The sequence below is a fragment of the Salvelinus namaycush genome, chromosome 29 (genome assembly GCF_016432855.1).
Source record: "Salvelinus namaycush isolate Seneca chromosome 29, SaNama_1.0, whole genome shotgun sequence".
NCBI classification, from domain to species: domain Eukaryota; kingdom Metazoa; phylum Chordata; class Actinopteri; order Salmoniformes; family Salmonidae; genus Salvelinus; species Salvelinus namaycush.
Genome location: NC_052335.1, coordinates 11,420,066 through 11,440,013, shown reverse-complemented (window position 1 = coordinate 11,440,013; position 19,948 = coordinate 11,420,066). Strand labels below are relative to the sequence as shown.

The 19,948-nt window shown below is 44.1% G+C and overlaps 1 protein-coding gene across 1 annotated transcript in view; it reads right to left on the bottom strand.

The window, feature by feature from the left end:
* Positions 1–16,218, bottom strand: part of ches1 (checkpoint suppressor 1) — a 54,232-nt gene extending 38,014 nt beyond the window's left edge. The window contains exon 1 of the mRNA XM_038968598.1: positions 15,968–16,218. The gene's annotated coding sequence lies outside the window, so the exon portion shown is untranslated. The remainder of the gene's footprint in view (positions 1–15,967) is intronic.
* Positions 16,219–19,948: the final 3,730 nt, after the last annotated feature.

Genomic DNA, 19,948 nt, shown 5'->3' with positions numbered 1-19,948 from the left:
GCTCGACAATAGATATTCCTAGTCCTGAAAAGCCCTGAAAATAGAAAGGGGATAAACAAAGAAAGGTAAGCGAAGGGTTGAGCTATATAGCGGTGACAGGCGCGTCAAGGTGTGGATGGCAGCGAGGGAACAGGGAAGGTTACTGGTGTGACATGGTTCCCAGTTGGACGTCGTCGAGGCGTCGGTCGTCGAGGAGAAGGGAACAACGGAACACACAGGGAGCGTTTTCTTGTTACGTTGCCATGACGGCAGGCAAGGCACCAGGCGAGGCAGGGCCATGACACATTACGGCTGACAGTAAAGTCATCTAATTTTACTGTTGCTATGACAACAAACTCCTTCCAGTTAGGGCCTGTGTTATGAGTGTGTGTGCGAGCCGTAGCGAGGCGCAGCGCAGAGCCGTGTATTCATACCCTAGAGTTTTCAGAAACCTCTCCTTAACACACTTTGAGCCCTAAACAAACTTGTATACAACGTTTATACAACCCCCTGATGACTGACTGTTAAAGGACAACGAGAGTTCTTGCTCAAGTTCAGACTTGATCGTTGAAGGGAGGGGTACTTCCTACTAGAGGCTTGACAGACTGACAGCGTGTGTGTGTGTGTGTGTGTGTGTGTGTGTGTGTACATGTTTAATTAAAATCTTGTGTACACGACCCTACGACCTTCTTGACCTTGACACCCAATTTTTTCCTGAGTCTAATGGAATCCCCCAGTGAACCACCGGTGCCTCTATTCGCACACACATCAATGTCCAAACCTCTTGACGAGGTCACTGATGTCCATCTTACCGCACAAGATGGCTCCTCTCAAAGCAAGACAAGTGCCAAGTCAACAATACAATCCCAAAGCAGCAAACATTTGTTGAGCGGGAAATTCGCAGAAGGTGGAATCATATTTCAAATCAAATCAAAGCGTATTGGAGTTACAGAGTTTAGCAGATGTTACGGCGGGTGCGGCAAAATGCTTACATTACTAGATCCTGGCAATGCAGTAAAATGTCAAACAAGTACACAAATAATACAACAACAAAAAAAGTAATGAAATCAAGAAATCAAGTATCATTGGAATGTATCCAATTAACAACTCAAACAGCACTGTAACGGTAATCCAAATGCAATCTCTATCTATATACACTGGATGAATTTACACTAGATACACTAAGAATGATATGTACAGCAGTAGATATATTAGAGTGAGCTATGTCAAGAATACAATATATAAATACATATGTGGTGTGTATAAACAGTGTAACTAAAATCCACTGGACGACAGTAGAAATTATAGAATGAGCTATGTCAGGGATACAGTATTTAAATACAGTGTGAACCAGGAAGTGCCCAGTGGTTTAGTGTCTCTATAACATGGGACAGCAGCGTTGGCTAAGTGTGTGAGTGAGTGTGTGTGTGTGTTCGTCTGTGAGTTTGAACTGTGTGTATTTAACCCTTCGCCTCTCTTACAACATACACCTCTTCTCTATAATGAGTGGCACGAGGACCAAATGTTTACAGGGGTGAAGAGGTTCATGAAATCCTCAGCGAGACAGTCTATTAAGAGGGTGTCAAAACTGTGCTCAGGTCAGTCAGGTTCACATGGTTAATTGTCTCTAATTGAGAATACATTATAAACCAGAGACCTTACAGTCCTTTCGAAGCCTTCAGTGAATTGGCCACTGAAGGGAGAATAGAATGAATACAAAATCTCATAATGTGCATCCCAAATGGCACCATATTACTATAGTGCACTACTATTGACCAGAGCCCTATGGGGCCTGTGATAGAGAGAGAGAGAGAGAGAGAGAGAGAGAGAGAGAGAGAGAGAGAGAGAGAGAGAGAGAGAGAGAGAGAGAGAGAGAGAGAGAGAGAGAGAGAGAGAGAGAGAGAGAGAGAGAGAGAGAGAGAGAGAGAGAGAGAGAGAGAGAGAGAGAGAGAGAGAGAGAGAGAGAGAGAGAGAGAGAGAGAGAGAGAGAGAGAGAGAGAGAGAGAGAGAGAGAGAGAGAGAGAGAGAGAGAGAGACGGTGAGTAAATAATAACCTCCTATATGTGCACAACATTGGTGTACAAAAGGTTGTGGTTTTCTCTAGCTGCTTGAGTCAATGAAATCAGTTTCAGTTTCCATTCCCTGTGGTCCCTTGACAACAACTAGCAGGGCTCCACAGGGCAAACATGTGAGGCCAGTTAACCAATGGGACAGGATAGTCCTGTGTGTGTCTCTCTGTTGCCTCTCGCCCTGCTACAGAGCCTAGGGAGTTTATTAGACAGAGGTCAGGGTTCATTGTGTTATTCTCCTTAGAGCTGCCCAGGAACACACACACACACACACACACACACACACACACACACACACACACACACACACACACACACACACACACACACACACACACACACACACACACACACACACACACACACACACACACACACACACACACACACACAGAGACCATAGAGAGACCTAGTTTTTACAGTATCAAAGACACACTATCAAACACATGACCAGCACTTGAAAAAACAATATGCTGTATTAACATGCCATACAGAATGTAATTAATTGAAGTGCGAATCAAAAGTAGTCACAGACACATGTATCAAACAAATGATTAGCTGTCAGCAGTAACAGTGGAAATAAATGAGAAGCGTACGACACGCTACTAAGCCGTCTGTCAATCACCATAATATGACACATCACACAGAAAGGCAGCCTTCACTATGATTCCACAGTCACCACTCCCTCTCTCCCTGAACTGACTAAACTTCTACACAAACAACCCCAACTCTTCTGGCTGATCTGAGGTCAGTGTAGTGCAGTGAAGGTGACCGGTGAGTGTGCAGCCTCCAGCTCCCTTAGGGGAGGACACACACAGACAGCAGAGCAGACTGACTATGACTTTAAGTCTAACGTTGAGCACTGTGCACTGGCCTCAGGTCAGGCTTTAAAATATAAAAAAATGTAAGAGCCCAAAGGCCCTCTAACTTCTATATTTCAGACTCTCTGTGACACACCATACAAACACACACACACACACATTTCTTCCGTTTTGACAGTTACTGCAGCTCCCTCCTGGCACTCTGTGTTCTATACACAAGTGTGTGTTCAAGTATCAGTGTATGTTTGATATATGGCCAGCTCAGAAGGTATCGCCTATATGCAAAGGAGCCATTGCACAAATTAAAACAGGAGACTAGATTGAAGATTCATTGGTTTTACTCTAAAAGAGGTGGGCGTAGACAGACAGAGTGAACTTAATGGGTTTTATGTGTGTTTGGAAGCTTTAAAGTGGGAAAGTTGGCTGGGCCTGCACAGAGTAGTGGTTGGCTTGGCCTGCACAGAGTAGTGTGCTCTGCATTTAATACACAGTACGCTGTAGGCGCCTCTCTCTCTCTCTCTCTCTCTCTCCCCCCCTCTCCCCCTCTCTCCCTCTCCCCCTCTCTCCCTCTCTCCCTCTCTCCCTCTCTCCCTCTCTCCCTCTCTCCCTCGCTCCCTCCCTCCCTCCCTCCCTCATCTGTATCGAACAACAGCACGGGCCCTCAGCCACTAGCCAACAATTTGTCCACGACACTTATTGCCATGGCAACAACCACTGAAACGGCTGTTACAGAGACCCGCCCACTTTTGGCTTCCTCTGCTCCCCAGCAAGTTTGGTTGAGAATGTGGATGAGAATCACAACGTGCTTTGCCACATAAAGAAGGCTAGAAAAAGAGTTTTGCAGTTAACCGACCTTTCTTTCTCGCACTCCCTCTCCTTCACCTCTCTCTTGTGATTATCGTCAGCTCATCTTCTCCTATCCAGGGCCATACTACCGTACCCCCCCCCCCCCCCCCCCCCTCATGCTATTGTTCACATTTTGCAATGAGGCTGAGAGAAAATGTTGGCATTTTCAAGCTAATTTCCTGCAATACTACACATTTTACTATCATACAGTACCAGTCAAAAGTCTGGACACACCTACACACTCAAAGGTTTTTCTTAATTTTTACTACGCAGAAAAATAGTGAAGACATCAAAACTATGAAGAAACACATATGGAATGATGTAGTTACAAAAAAAGTGTTAAACAAATCAAAATATATTTTATATTTGAGATTCTTCAAAGTAGCCGCCCTTTGCCTTGATGACAGCTTTGCACACTCTTGGCATTCTCTCAACCAGCTTCATGAGGTAGTCACCTGGAATGAATTTGTGAGAACTCCTTCAAGACTTCACATATGCTGAGCACTTGTTGGCTGCTTTTCCTTCACTCTGTGGTCCAACTCATCCCAAACCATCTCAATTGGGTTGAGGTCAGGTGATTGTGGAGGCCAGGTCATCTAATGCAGCACTTCATCACTCTCTTTCTTGGTCAAATAGTCATTATACATCCTGGAGGTGTGTTTTGTCATTGTTCTGTTGAAAAACAAACGATAGTCCTTTGAATTCTAAATACATTATCGACAGTGTCACCAGCAAAGCACCCCCACACCATCACACCTCCTCCTCCATGCTTCACGGTGGGAACCACACATGCGGAGATCACCCGTTCACCTACTCTGCATCTCACAAAGACCCGGCGGTTGGAACCAACCATCTCAAATTTGGACTCATCAGACCAAAGGACAGATTTCCACCGGTCTAATGTCCATTGCTTGTGTTTCTTGGCCCAAGCAAGTCTCTTCTTCTTATTGGTGTCCTTTAGTAGTGGTTTCTTTGCAGCAATTCGACCATAAAGGCCTGATTCACGCATTCTCCTCTGAACAATTGATGTTGAGATGTGTCTGTTACTTGAACTCTGTGAAGCATTTATTTGGGCTGCAATTTCTGAGGCTGGTAAGTCTAATGAACTTATCCTCTGCAGCAGAGGTAACTCTGGGTCTTCCTTTCCTGTGGCGGTCCTCATGAGAGCCAGTTTCATCATTGCGCTTGATGGATTTTGTGACTGCACTCAAAGAAACTTTCAAAGTTCTTGAAAATGTCCACATTGACTGACCTCCATGTCTTAAAGTAATGATGGAATGTCGTTTCTCTTTGCTTATTTGAGCTGTTCTTACCATAATATGGACTTGGTCTTTTACCAAATAGGGTTATCTTCTGTATACAACCCCTACCTTTTCACAACACAACTGATTGGCTCAAACACATTAAGAAGGAAAGAAATTCCACAAATTAACTTTTAAGAAGGCACACCTGTTAATTGAAATGCATTCCAGGTGAATACCTCATGAAGCTGGTTGAGAGAATGCCAAGAGTGTCATCAAGGCAAAGGGTGGCTACTTTGAAGAATATCAAATATATTTAGATTTGTTTAACACTTTTTTGGTTACTACATGATTCCATATGTGTTATTTCATAGTTTTTATGTCTTCACTATTATTCTACAATGTAGAAAATAGTAAACATAAAGAAAAACTCTTAAACGAGAAGGTGTGTCCAAACTTTTGACTGGTACTGTATGTAATCTGGGGGGCCCCGACCTCCAGGGGACCCAAAAAATAAAATAAAATAATATTATTTTTGTTGGGGGCCCCTTGGAGATCGGGGGCCCTGGGGGACGTAGACCTGTGTGCCTGTTCGGTAATTCGGCCTTGCTCCTATCACCTCTCTCTGCCTCTCCCACCCATATCCCTGCCTCCCTCTCTCCCTCTCTCTCTCTCTAATCACCAAAGAGCGAGGGGGAAATATCCTTGTGTCATTAGCAGCATCTCAAAGTCACAGTGTCCTCTAGCGTATGCTGTTTGACAGGCCCTGCCAAAAGAATTAGAGTGAGAAATGATGGTGCCATGATTAGATGTGGAGCTCAGGGAGAGGGCTTCATCCAGGGGATATGGGGGATGAGAGGACATGAGACGAGAGGAGAGAGAAGATCCATGGATCCTGATCCATGGATACTGCACAGATGACAGGGAATTGAGGAAAGAAAGAAAGAAAGAAAGAAAGAAAGAGAGAGAGAAAGAAAGAAAGAAAGAAAGAAAAAGAAAGAAAGAAAGAAAAAGAAAGAAGGATGAGAGAGGAGAGAAGGATGAGAGCAGAGAAGAAGAAGTACTGGGAGCTGACATTTAGAGCACCTGATCCATATTCATCATCAAAGCAGGCCTCAACCCTCTCCTCAGAGTCGTGACCCGAGACACAACCACCAGAGATCTGAGGGGGAAAAACAACAATCTGTTTCCTATCAGAACCAGAGCTCTCAGAACCCTAACACACTTCTAGAGTCCCTCTGTTCCGTCTACATTCCTATAAAGTCTCTCTGCATCCCAAATGGCACCCTATTCCCTCCGATCTCTTTATAGTGCACTAAGGCCCTGATTAAAGTAGTGCACTAGGGGGAAAAGGGTGCCATTTGGGACGTACATCTGTCTGCTATGCACTGCCGTGGTGTTTCATCTACCACAGTCTCCTCCAAACGCGTGCAGTTCTCTCCGTTTTCCACATTCTCTCCTAAATCTCCCCGGTAAACTCCTGCATACCTGCATTATATTCTCCTGAAGTCTCCCCCCCCCCATTTTCTTTACAGTGTCTTACAGTACACCAGCAAGATACTGGGAAAGAGGATCCAGTGGCTCAGTTACAAAACTCCTAGTAGATACTGTAAACACACACGCACGCACGCACGGGCACACGCATACCCTCTCAGAGTGCATCAGAGGCGTGTTGGTGTGTAAGCCTTATATCATACGTTATATTCAGAGCATGAACGCGAGGAGTCAGCAAGTCTGGTAGCAGCTGCTGAATATTCAGCTCTCGCGCTCACACAGACACACTGCTCTCTCTCTCCCTGCTCCACTTTCATTAAGGGCCTCTCCTACAGTGGCCCCTCCAACACTTAATAATAATAATAAGAGGTGTCTTTATAATGGATCACCTGGAGGGAGGCCCCGCCTCTCAGACCATACGCTATCTGACATAATTTACACCTCCTGCTCTGATTGGCTGCCTGGCAGGGGAGAGGCCCGGCGCCGGGGGTTGACGGACAGCTCAGAGGGAGGACGCAAGTCAGATGGGCCAAGGACATTCCCTCAGAGAGAGAGAGAGAGATGGAGGGAGGGAGGGAGGGAGGGAGGGAGGGAGGGAGGGAGGGAGGGAGGGAGGGAGGGAGGGAGGGAGGGAGCGTGAGAGAAGGGGGGAGAGAGATGGGGGAGAGACGAGGGGAGAGATATACAGAGAGAGGAGAGAGAGACAGGAGAGAGAGAGAGAGAGAGCGTGAGAGAGAGAGAGAGAGAGCGAGAGAACACTCACACTCTCTTACACAAGAGAGGAGCAGAGATGAATTTGGTTTGAGTCAAATCAGCTGAGAGAGAAAGTGATGAGTAACAGTATTGAATTGAATGTTTATTTTGAATCACTGTATATTATTTGTTATGAATGAATTGTCAGGGAAAGTGCTGCTCTGTTGGTCTAAAGATGTTAGGCTAAATTGACTGTGAGATGCTAGGGAGGTTGAGAGTGTACTTGTACTGTAAGTCAGCACGCTGTTTTGTGTTGTGTGTCTGTTAATAGATGGTTAGTGAAGGATCTGAGAATGTGTGTGACACGGGAGACACACACACTCGTGACCAATGGTTGGAAGGCAGCTGTTCCCATTTGCTGTGGTGCAGCCCAGCCGTCGTCTCAGGTGACACACACACACTGCTGGGCCCACTGTGTTTATATCATATGGGAAGGTATTTTTTCCCCTCGTCCTGCCAGGGAACAGGCCCCCACATGGAGGGAGAGAGAGAGAGAGAGAGAGAGAGAGAGAGAGAGAGAGAGAGAGAGAGAGAGAGAGAGAGAGAGAGAGAGAGAGAGAGAGAGAGAGAGAGAGAGAGGTGGGGAGAGAGAGAAAGAGAGAGAGGGAGAGAGAGAGGGGGTACGGAGAGAGGGAGAGTTGGGGAGAGGGAGAAAGAGAAAGAGACAGACAGAGGGGAGACCGGCAGAGGGAAGACAGGAAAAAGAGAAGGAGGGGCCAGAGGATCAGTTTAGGGATTTTAAGTGTGATGATGCTGCTTTGAGTTCTACTGTTTGTGGCCGTGGTTAACATTCCGTGACCAAAACCACGTTTGGAACAAAACAAAGTCCATACCCAATGTCTATTGTGTCAGGGTGTAAGTTTGAGAGTGTGATTATAACTTTGGGATTGAGTGTCTGAATAGTGGTCATTGAGCTAGACCACGGCTGTGTGGTTTGGTTTGTCCTTGAGAGGTTAAGGATGAGTGCCAAATGGCACCCTATTCCCTATATAGCACACTAATTTGTACTAGAGTACTATGGTCCCTGGTTAAAGTAGTGCACTACGTAGGGAATAGGGTTTCATTTGGGACTGAGCCTTAGTCTAGCTGAGTTCTTACAGTAATCAGATAATCAGATAATCGCTGGAAAATCACCGTAATGTATTTGCATGGCTGTCTACAGTACACAAAGGGTTAAGTCCGTTCTGATTTCCTCAGACTCGGAGAGTCCAGTGTGTGTGTACGTGTGTGTGTGTGTGCACGCAGCCAGTTAAAGAGACTGTAGAGCGGGAGTCAGCGATAGATGGGTGTAGCCACAAAGCTTTCAGAATAAAACAGACAGCTACTTTTCTAATCCCAGATACACAGAACTAGATGGCTGCTCTCCGTTTTTCCACTTATTTGGGACTTCTTTAAAAACCAGACGTTTTGGCTAAAATTGCAAACGTCACCAAGTTTCTGTCGCAACCTCTTCCTTCTCAGTTGGTTTTCCTTCTTTTCTCCTCTCAGATTTTTGTTATTTCTCAGTTGAGCATCAACAACACAGGTCAAACGGTCAGACACCGGAAAACTGTATCTACGGTTACATAGTTACACACACACACACACACACACACACACACACACACACACACACACACACACACACACACACACACACACACACACACACACACACACACACACACACACACACACACACACAGTTACGAGACACAACAGAGGGAGATCAGTTTCAAAGCCAGTCTTAGTCTCAGTGGCCTCGCTACAATGGCACAGCGATTACAGGTCTCAGTGGCCTCACAGCTGAAGTCTAATCTCCCTCTTACAACAGAACAGCATAAGACAATAAAACGACCATTAGACAAGCTATTCTCAAGACAAAAGCCTCTACCACTCCCTTTAGACAATTAAAGGTACATTCTGGGATATTTGATGTTAATTCTATTATAGAATATCAAATAAAAATATATTTTATATTTGAGATTCTTCAAAGTAGCCAGCCTTTGCCTTGATGACAGCTTTGCACACTCTTGGCATTCTCTCAACCAGCTTCATGAGGTAGTCACCTGGAATGAATTTCAATTAACAGGTGTGCCTTGTTGAAAGTTAATTTGTGGAATTTCTTTCCTTCTTAATGTGTTTGAGCCAATAAATTGTGTTGTGACAATGTAGGGTTGGTATACAGACGCCCTATTTGGTAAAAGACCAAGTCCATATTATGGCAAGAACGGCTCAAATAAGCAAAGAGAAATGTCAGTCCATCATTACTTTGAGACATGAAGGTCAGTCAATACAGAAAATGTAAAGAACTTTAAATGTTTCTTCAAGTGCAGTCGCAAAAACCATCAAGCGCTATGATGAAACTGGCTCTCATGAGGACCGCCACAGGAAAGGAAGACCCAGAGTTACCTCTGCTGCAGACGATACGTTCATTAGAGTTACCAGACTCAGAAATTGCAGCCCAAATAAATGCTTCACAGAGTTCAAGAAACAGACACATCTCAACATCAACTGTTCAGAGGAGACTGTGTAAATCAGGCCTTTATGGTCAAATTGCTGCAAAGAAACCACTACTAAAGGACACCAATAAGAACAAGAGACTTGCTTGGTCAAGAAACTCAAGCAATGGACATTAGACTTGTGGAAATCTATCCTTTGGTCTGATGAGTCTAAATTTCAGATTTTTGGTTCCAACCGCGTCTTTGTGAGAGACGCAGAGTAGGTGAACGGGTGGTCTCCGCGGTGGGGTTCCCACCGCGATGCATGGAGGAGGAGGTGTAATGTAATGTAAGGTGTGGGGGTGCTTTGCTGGTGACACTGTCAGTGATTTACTTAGAATTCAAGGCACACTTAACCAGCATGGCTACCACAGCATTCTGCAGCAATACGCCATCTCATCTGGTTCGTGCTTAGTCATTTGTTTTCAACAGGACAATGACCCAACAAACCTCCAGGCTGTGTAAGGCCTATTTGACCAAGAAGGAGAGTGATGGAGTGCATCATCAGATGACCTGGCCTCCACAATCCCCCGACCTCAACCCAATTGAGATGGTTTGGGATGAGTTGGACATCAGAGTGAAGGAAAAGCAGCCAACAAGTGCTCAGCATATGTGAGAACTCCTTCAAGACTGTTCCAGGTGAAGCTGTTTGAGAGAATGCCAAGAGTGTGCAAAGGGTGGCTACTTTGAAGAATCTCAAATATAACATAATAACAACTACTGTATTACCATATAATAACAACCACTGTATTACCATATAATAACAACTACTGTTTTACCATATAATAACAACTACTGTATTACCATATAATAACAACTACTGTATTACCATATAATAACAACTACTGTATTACCATATAATAACAACTACTGTATTACCATATAATAACAACTACTGTATTACCATATAATAACAACTACTGTATTACCATATAATAACAACTACTGTACTACCGTATAATAACAACTACTGTATTACCGTATAATAACAACTACTGTATTACCATATAATAACAACTACTGTATTACCATATAATAACAACTACTGTACTACCGTATAATAACAACTACTGTATTACCGTATAATAACAACTACTGTATTACCATATAATAACAACTACTGTATTACCGTATAATAACAACTACTGTATTACCATATAATAACAACTACTGTATTACCATATAATAACAACTACTGTACTACCATATAATAACAACTACTGTACTACCGTATAATAACAACTACTGTATTACCATATAATAACAACTACTGTATTACCGTATAATAACAACTACTGTATTACCATATAATAACAACTACTGTATTACCATATTTTTGTATTTTTTATTTCACCTTTATTTAACCAGGTAGGCCAGTTAAGAACAAGTTCTCATTTACAACTGCGACCTGGCCAAGATAAAGCAAAGCAGTGCGACAAAAACAACAACACAGAGTTACACATAAACAAACATACAGCCAATAACACAATAGGAAAATCTATGTACAGTGTGTGCAAATGCAGAAGAAGAGTAGGGAGGTAAGGCAATAAATAGGCCATAGAGGCAAAATAATTACAATTTAGCATTAACACTGGAGTGATAGATGTGCAGATGATGATGTGCAAGTAGAGATACTGGGGTGCAAAAGAGCAAGAGGATAAATAACAATATGGGGATGAGGTAGTTTGGTGTGCTATTTACAGATTGGCTGTGTACAGGTACAGTGATCGATCGGTAAGCTGCTCTGACAGCTGATGCTTAAAGTTAGAGAGGGAGATATAAGACTCCAGCTTCAGTGATTTTTGCAATTCGTTCCAGTCATTGGCAGCAGAGAACTGGAAGGAAAGGCGGCCAAAGTATATAATAACAACACCTGTATTACTATATAATAACAACACCTGTATTACTATATAATAACAACACCTGTATTACTATATAATAACAACACCTGTATTACTATATAATAACAACACCTGTATTACTATATAATAACAACACCTGTATTACTATATAATAACCATATAAAGTTGTTTTCCTCCATTGTTAGTAAACAATGTGTTTGTTTACAAACAATGTATAGCTTTAAAATATGATCTCATGGACTGTCAATCATTGTATCCATAGCTCCATTTACGAATTTGAGTGATATTACATTTCTCCTGCCCCAAACCCTCCTCCTTATATCCAAACCAAGTGGCTGGGCTGCTATTTGAATGAAGTGACGGGGCCAAATCCCTGATTGTGTGTTAAATGCATCTGATAACAGTGTCTGCCATAGAGGGATGCCGCAAAGGAGGTAAACACATTAGATAAATCTGATTGGTCCTGAGGTAGTTTAAAAAAACACTCTGGCTCCTCCCCTCTCGCTAGCTACCATGACTTTGTATGGCTGCTTCTAACTATGACATCACTGTAGCTAGCCAGAGAGGAGAGGACCAGAGGGACTGACGTCACCCCTCCCTCTCATTCAATGTCAATTACGTAACTATGGTGGGAGCCATGCCGATGGTGCATATGGCAATGGCAACCCTCACGTGTGGGACACAATAAAACAGACATGACATCACTGCAGAGAGAGAGAGGGAGAGAGAAGAACAGAGTGAGAGCGAGAGAGAGAAGGACAGAGAGAGCGAGAGAGAGAGAGAGAGAGAGATAGAGAGAGAGAGAGAGAGAGAGAGAGAGAGAGAGAGAGAGAGAGAGAGAGAGAGAGAGAGAGAGAGAGAGAGAGAGAGAGAGCAGGTCCATGCTATGGGGATAACGTCATGGGGGTTTTGGGGGATGTGCCACGAGGTCCATCTAAAAGAACAGAACAGCCAAATTACGCCAGCCAGGACATTATGCAACCCAAATAACAGTCAACAGACTAGGAGGTTTGGCACGAAAGTAGAAGGGCCAGCCTGTCACATCAAATGATGCCCAATCATTCACCCACTTATAGATGTATGGGCTATTCCAAATTGGATGCCCCTGGCCTACAGTGGTGTGTGTGTTTGGTCTGTCTGTCCAGACAGCGATGTGAGAGACTACTCATGAGTGTGTGTGTGTTGCTTGATGAGTGATCGAGGCAAATAACACACACACACACACACACACACACACACACACACACACACACACACACACACACACACACACACACACACACACACACACACACACACAGAAAAACACAACACACACTTCCCCTCGGCACGGCCCTCCCCGCATAAGCAAACTCTCCTGTCGACAGGAAATCCTTCCACCCACGTCCCTGCCTCGCTTAGCAACCAGCGTCACGCCATACCTCCACCAACACACACACCACGCACGCAATCATGCACAGTCACACACAGAACAACACACACACTCACACAGAAACCCACACATGTGCACACACAAGTCAGATTTGGAAAATGAACATCTTATCTGACCAAAACACAAGACAGAGCCCTCTCCACACAAGCAGTGGCATTCCTGTCCGACACACTCCTTAAACTCACTCACTCACTCACTCACTCACTCACTCACTCACTCACTCACTCACTCACTCACTCACTCACTCACTCACTCACTCACTCACTCACTCACTCACTCACTCACTCACTCACTCACTCACACACACACACACACACACACACACACACACACACACACACACACACACACACACACACACACACACACACACACACCAGAATCATCCCTTCAAATCTGTCAGCAACCTCAGCTAGGAATGAGAACATCTCTCAAAATATAAAACCTTTTTTTTTCATCCCGCTCTATTTTTACCCGAGCTTTATAAGGACTGAGTTAGTTAGCAAGAGGATACACACACACACACACACTGTTCACACACACACACACACACACACACACACACACACACACACACACACACACACACACACACACACACACACACACACACACACACACACACACACACACACACACACACACTGTTCACACACACACACGCTGGGCGCTCTCTTACTGACGTGAGTGGAGCTAATTGAGCCAGGCTCGCTGTGCTGTGGACAATGACTCCATTCGGGCACAGCAGGGTGGCTATTGAAGAGTCAATGACAATTATAACCTGGGGGGACACACAAAGACCATCCTTCTTCTTTCCACTAATATGCTGTGGTTCCACTATACGGCTTTAGACTGCATTAACACAGCACTAAACGCACACGCCGCTTAGCTGAGGAAAGAGAAGGAGGGAGGAGGGTATACGTGAATTAGCTCAAAGAGAGAAATTACTGTCTTTGTTACGGCTGACCTGTGTGTCAAATGAAAGTCGTTATTGACCCATTGGGTTTAGGGTGGATGGTATCTATAACATTGACTGGCCTTCACTCTCACGTCCAGACTACACAGGACTGGACATGTCTATTTTGACTAGACCAGACCAATGCTGGTAACCAGTAAAGAGGACCAATAGCTGAAGCCCCGCATTAGTTGCCTTTGGTAAGCAATTGATCAAGCACATGTTTTATCTGGGATAAATGAAGGCTCATTTCAAGTAAATATGACATGGAAATCGGACTTTTGCATCAGGCGTTTATTGCCGTTGGTGGGGGGTACGGGGAAATGTCAGTTACAGGGTGTTTGGAGTCCAGACACAGTGAGAGCTCCTACATAGGGGGTCTCTTCATTGAGACTAGCAGGGTGATATAGGGCTGAGATCCTAAATGAACACAGCCAATGGGGGTCATTATCTGAATGAACGATGCCATAAGGTGGGGCGGGTGAATTATGAATGAACTACACTAGATCACGACAGGTTCTTTCGCTCTCTCTCTGTTCCTTCCGTCTCGCTCTTGCTGTCCTCTCTCTCTCTCTCTCTCTCTCTCGCTCTCTTTCTCTCCCTTGCACTCGCTCCTGTTCCCCCCCGCCCTCTCTCTCGCTCATCAATATATAAAAATAGCAGAGCCAATCACCCACACAGACCACAGACACGGAGAGACAGAGACAGAGATTGATACTCTGTCTAACAAGTGAACATTCCCTGCGCTGCCGTGGATACACATTTACACACAGACAGAGATGTAAACACACTCACACTCGAACAAACACACAGATTAAGGACAGGCGAACAAACACACGGAAAGTCACACACAGGATTCTAGCGTACCGCCATACGATAATACAAAAACAAATACGGTTGCACGTGTAAATAAAGAGATGCTTGTGAACAGATGAAACACATGCAATAATGACATACATGCTTTTTCACTCTTATCAAACACAGTGGCCCTGATATGCCGGCAAATACACACACTCCCCGGTTAGGGAGTCTATTTATTATAAATATATTCACAGAGAGAGAGAGAGAGGGAGAGGGAGAGGGAAAGAGGGAGAGAGAGATGTGGTGTGTGTCTGTATGTGTGTGTGTGTGTGTGTGTGTGTGTGTGTGTGTGTGTGTGTGTGTGTGTGTGTGTGTGTGTGTGTGTGTGTGTGTGTGTGTGTGTGTGTGTGTGTGTGTGTGTGTGTGTGTGTGTGTGTAACGTGATGTGATAGTGCTCACCCTGTGCCACGCGCTCTTTCCACTGTTGCTGTGCGTCTGATCAGATCTGCCTCTCTCAACCTATTTGCCGCCTGTCACACTCGCACGTACAGTACCCAGCCCCTTATCCCCATACAAGAGTCCCTTCTTAATCTAAGCTATGACATACAGCTCTATTCATCCCCATGTATTACAAGACTTTAACTAAAGCTGACTAAAACATCACTCTTCTCTCTCTATCCATGGACACAGTGTACAGTATACCAACAACCCTAAACCACCAAGCTCAGCTGATTAAAACCTCCCCATCTCTCTCTCTCTCTCTCAATTTACTCTCTCTCTTTCTCTCTCTCAATTTTCGATTTACTCTCTCTCCTTCTAACATGAATGGATGGGATCCCCCTGTTCCCTTAAAAGTGTACACTCCTCTGGACCCCTTCCCTCCAGTCGACGACTGTCAACACTCACTTAGACTTTCCCCTTTACTCTCCCTTCAAAACAAACACATAACTATCCCTCGCTCTGTCTCACTGAAAAACACACTGTTTCTCTACTTAGAAGTACAGAAGCAGCCCATGTCAACACTTAACCTCCTTTGGTTGCTAAAGTCTATACACACACACACACACACACACACACACACACACACACACACACACACACACACACACACACACACACACACACACACACACACACACACACACACACACACACACACACACACACACACACCCCTCCCCCCATCACCACCACCACCACCACAGACAGCGATTGAAAAGAGCCATAAAGTCACCTTAGAATCCTTCTGTTGTCCAGACGAGCCCCTTCCTTCCTTTCCTCCTCTCCGATAGTTCTACCTCTCCTCTCCTAGTCTGCAATGTCAGTTCCCTCCACTGAGCCTGAGCCCCTCCATTTCCGCCCCAGCTCTGCGTTTCTGGCACTGAGCAACACAGGCGACTGACTGCGTTCCTGTAGTCTCGCTCTCTCTCTCTCTCTCTCTCTCTGCTCTCAGCTCTCTCTCTCTCAGTAGGGTTGTGTGTTCCACAGCTCAGCCAGTCAGCCTGCCTGGCCCACCAACAAGAGTCCCAGTCTTCTCCAGGGTCCTAGTGCTAATGGCGTTCTCTGAAAGAATGCCATTGTCTCTGAGCAGAGCCCTCCCTCCCTCAGAGCGTCAGCAGGTTACCAGGGCAACGAGGGCCTGCCTAGAGGGAGCTGATCAGATCATGCTGTTCAGAGGTTCCAGTAGGCTAGACTGACTAGCTGACTGACTAGCTGACTGACTGGCTGACTGACTGACTGACTGGCTAACTAGCTGACTGACTGGCTGACTGACTGACTGACTGGCACACTGACTGGCTGACTGGCTGACTGACCAGCTGACTGACCGACTGACTGGCAGACTGACTGGCTGACTGGCTGACTGACCGGCTGACTGACCGGCTGACTGACCGACTGACTGACCGACGGACTGGCCGACTGACCGGCCGACTGACCGACCGACTGACCGACCGACTGACCGGCTGACTGAAGGACTTTCTCAACACAGGAAACACTCAACTAAAGAAGGAAGCATTGATCCTTTGTCGTTTATACATTCTTAATTCAAGTGACTATATGTATATGTATATAGTACCAGTCAAAATTCTACAGTACCAGTCAAGGTTCTTCAAAGTAGCCATCCTTTGCCTTAATGACAGCTTTCCACGCTCCTGGCATTCTCTCAACCAGCGTCATGAGGTAGTCAATTGGAATGCAATTCAATTAACAGGTGTGCCTTGTTAAAAGTTAATTTGTGGAATTTCTTTCCTTCTTAATCGGTTTGAGCCAATCACTTGTGTTGTGACAAGGTAGGGTTGGTAAACAGAATATGCCCTATTTGGTAAAAGACCAAATCCATGTTATGGCAAGAACAGTTCAGATAAGCAAAGAGAAACGACATTCCATCATTACTTTAAGACATGAAGGTCAGTCAATCCAAGAAAATATTTATTCAAGTGCAGTCGCATAAACCATCAAGCGCTATGATGAAACTGGCTCTCATGAGGACCGCCACAGGAAAGGAAGACCCAGAGTTACCTCTGCTGCAGAGGATAAGTTCATTAGACTTACCAGCCTCAGAAATTTTAGCCCAGATAATTGCTTCACAGAGTTCAAGTAACAGACACATCTCAACATCAACTGTTCAGAGGAGACTGTGTGAATCAGACCTTCATGGTCGAATTACTGCAAAGAAACCACTACTAATGGGCACCAATAAGAACAAGAGACTTGCTTGGGCCAAGAAACTCAAGCAATGGACATTAGACCGGTGGAAATCTGTTCTTTGGTCTGATGAGTACAAATTTGAGATTTTTGGTTTCAACCGCCGGGTCTTTGTGAGACGCAGAGTAGGTGAACGGAGGATCTCTGCATGTGTGGTTCCCACCGTGAAGCATGGAGGAGGAGGGGTGATAGTGTGGGGATGCTTTGCTGGTGACACTGTCAGTGATTTATTTTGAATTCAAGGCACACTTTACCAGCATGGCTACCACAGCATTCTGTAGCGATACGCCATCCCATGTGGTTTGCGCTTAGTGGGACTATCATTTGTTTTTCAACAGGATAATGACCCAACACACTTCCAAGCTCTGTAAGGGCTATTTGACCAAGAAGGAGAGTGATGGAGTGCGTCATCAGATGACCCGACATCAGAATCAACCGGCCTCAAGCCAATTGAGATTATTATAATATATTTTTTATTTAACCTTTATTTAACAAGGCAAGTCAGTTAAGAACAAATTCTTATTTACAATGACGGTGTCACGTTCCTGACCTGTTTTCTGTTGTTTTGTATGTGTTTAGTTGGTCAGGACGTGAGCTGGGTGGGAATTCTATGTTGTGTGTCTAGTTTGTCTGTTTCTATGTCCAGCCTAATATGGTTCTCAATCAGAGGCAGATGGTAATCGTTGTCCCTGATTGAGAATCATATATAGGAGGCTTGTTTTGTGTTGGGATTTTGTGGGTGTTTGTTTCCTGTCTCTGTGATTGTCTGCACCAGATAGGTCTGTGGCGGTTTTTGCACATTTGTTATTTTGTATTGTTGTTTGTAGTGTTTTACTTGTTCTTTATTAAACATGTTTAACACTAGCCGCGCTGCACTTTGGTCCTCTCCTTCACCCCTGGAAGAAAACCGTTACAGACGGCCTACACCGGCCAAACCCTAACCCGCTGGGCCAATTGTGCGCCGCCCTATGGGACCCCCAATCACGGCCGGTTGTGATACAGCTTGGAATCTAACCAGGGTCTGTAGTGACCCTGGTAGTGACCCTGTAGTGACGCTGAGATGCAGTGCATTAGACTGCTGTGCCACTCGGGAGATGGTTTAGGATAAGTTGGACAGCAGAGTGAAGGAAAAGCAGTCAACAAGTGCTCAGCATATGTGGGAACTCCTTCAAGACTGTTGGAAAAGCAATCCAGGTGAAGCTGGTTGAGAGAATGCCAAGAGTGTGCAAAGCAGTCATCAAGGTAAAGGGTGGCTACTTTGAAGAATCTCAAAATATAAAATGTATTTTGATTTGTTTCACACTTTTTGGTTACTACATGATTCTATATGTGTTATTTCATAGTTTTGATGTCTTCGCTATTATTCAACAACGTAGAAAATAGTAAAAATAAAGTGAAACCCTTGAATGAGTAGGCGTGTCCAAACTTGACTGGTACTGTATAATTTAGTTTATGTCTAGTCTATCATAATAAACTGTTTAACATAAAATAATACATGAATTTATATATTTATTTATTTATTTTCCAGACTCTTGACATTGCTCCCTCTGTTATTTCTTATTTGCGTGTATTGTTTTGTATTGTTAGGTATTACTGCACTGTTTGAGCAAGAAACATAAGCATGGAAGGCTTATACACGCAAATCCCAATAATAAAAATAAAGAATTTACACATATTTTGCGATAACATCTACAAGATATGTGCACGTGACCAATAACATTGGATTTGATTTATACGTGTGAAATGTAACACCATATATTGTCAGCAAACGGTATATACATTCAACACTATATAGCACATACTTTCTGACATAAACATGAATCACAAGATAGTGACATTGTAATCTAGGCTAGGAATAAGCTCAAATGTATATTTTGGGTAACACTTTACATTTATTCTCCCTTATACCTGTGTAATTACTGTAGTAACAACACTATACTAATAAATGTGGACTTACATTTCAATTCAATTCAAAGGGGCTTTATTGGCATGGGAAACATATGTTTCATTGCCAAAGCAAGAGAAATCAACAAGAAACAAAAGTGAGAAGAAACAAGAAACAACACAAAACATGTTTTTTTTTTTTACAGTAACACTTCGACCACACCGACAGCGTCACTGCGTTTTGGTACAGCAGAATTACATTCATTTCCAATGGAAGGCTGCGTTTGCAGAGGCAGTTGCAGTGCGTTCCGTGTGGTGTTTATTGAACATATGCATATGCCTCAAACTGTACATATCCCGATGCGTACTATTTTGCGCAAGGACACGGTGGATGTGTTCGAAGCGTAAACATTGCATTCATAAAGGTTTCAAAAGGATAAATACGTTTTAATGTTATATTACCAGCTACAGTGTTTTTAAACAGATAAATATTGGTTGTACTCTCTCTCTCTCTCTCTCAATTGAATTTAAGTGGCTTTATTGGCATGGGAAACACATGTTGACATTGCCAAAGCAAGTGAAATAGATAATAAACAAAAGTGAAATAAACAATAAAAAGTTAACAGTA